Source organism: Brassica oleracea, chromosome C9, assembly GCF_000695525.1.
Source record: "Brassica oleracea var. oleracea cultivar TO1000 chromosome C9, BOL, whole genome shotgun sequence".
Taxonomy (NCBI): domain Eukaryota; kingdom Viridiplantae; phylum Streptophyta; class Magnoliopsida; order Brassicales; family Brassicaceae; genus Brassica; species Brassica oleracea.
In genome coordinates this window covers 18217345-18218455 of record NC_027756.1, presented here as the reverse complement: position 1 = coordinate 18218455, position 1111 = coordinate 18217345, and the positions used below count along the sequence as shown (strand labels likewise).

The 1111-nt window shown below is 41.3% G+C and overlaps 1 protein-coding gene across 1 annotated transcript in view; it reads right to left on the bottom strand.

The window, feature by feature from the left end:
- The window catches only part of LOC106314474, a 3533-nt gene that overhangs the window by 1773 nt on the left and 649 nt on the right, over positions 1–1111 (bottom strand). The window lies entirely within an intron of this gene.

Sequence of the window (1111 nt, the reverse complement as noted above, 5' to 3'; positions counted from 1 at the left end):
GCATTGAGCTTGGTAGCCCTTGAATCTCTCCCAGGCTTCACTGAAGCCTTCCAAGTTCTTCTGTTGAAAGCTGGAAATCTCATTTCTCAGCTTAGCAGTTCCTGAAGTAGAGAAGAACTTCTCCAGTATACTAAAAGCCTAGGAGAGTTGTCTCAGGCATTTCATCAAACTCCTTTTGGGTGGGAAATGTCTATTGATCAACTTTTGAGTGGCAAACTCAGACACACCATTGGTTTTTGACAACCCACAGTAGCTGTCGAACCTATCCAAGTGATCAAATGGGTCCTCTAGAGCCAAGCCATGATACTTATTGTTCTCAATCACGTTGAGGAGTCCTGACTTGACCTCAAAGTTGTTGGCTGCCACAGCTGGTGCTCGGATTCCAAATCTATGACCATGTATGTTGGGGAGGTCGTAAGTGCCAATGGGTCGAGCTGCTCGCTGTTGGTTGTGTGGGACGTTGTTGGCATCATTTTAAGGTATTTCTCCCATATCAGTATCCAATCTCTGCAAGTGAGACTGTTGCTCTTCTTCTCGTCTCTTTCTAGCACTCTCTCTCTCTAAAGCTCTGATGTCTGCGGCTCTTGGAACTAGGTTTGATGGACCCTTGCTCCTCAAGTTCATACACCTGTAAAGTAAAGGGAGGTGAAGAAGGAGAATCAGTAACAAAAGAAAATAAAAATGACTTAGTCTCAAACAAGTGACTAAATCTCAATGTTTAAATCTACTCAGATTTAGCAACGGCGCCAATTTGATGTCAGGAGTTTTGAGGGTTCCTAAGACAAATGTTGTAGTATAGTGATTGTTGAACCAGTTCTGAGGGATATCAAAGCAATGAGAATGCAAGTACTCACTTAATCTAAGTGCAACCGATAATTTAAGAGGTTTCTAAACTAATGATTAATGATAAATGAAATGACTTTCTTTACTAAGGGAAAAGAGAACTCATGGGCATAGGGATTAGACCTCGGGTGAACAAGTTTCGAACTAAGGATGGCAAACGATCAATCAAACTATCGACTTTAAGCCTAGACACAATTCTAAGCAAGCTCTATGTCTAGATGAATGTTCATTTGCTAACATATCTCAAACATCAAATGTCTTTGGTTGA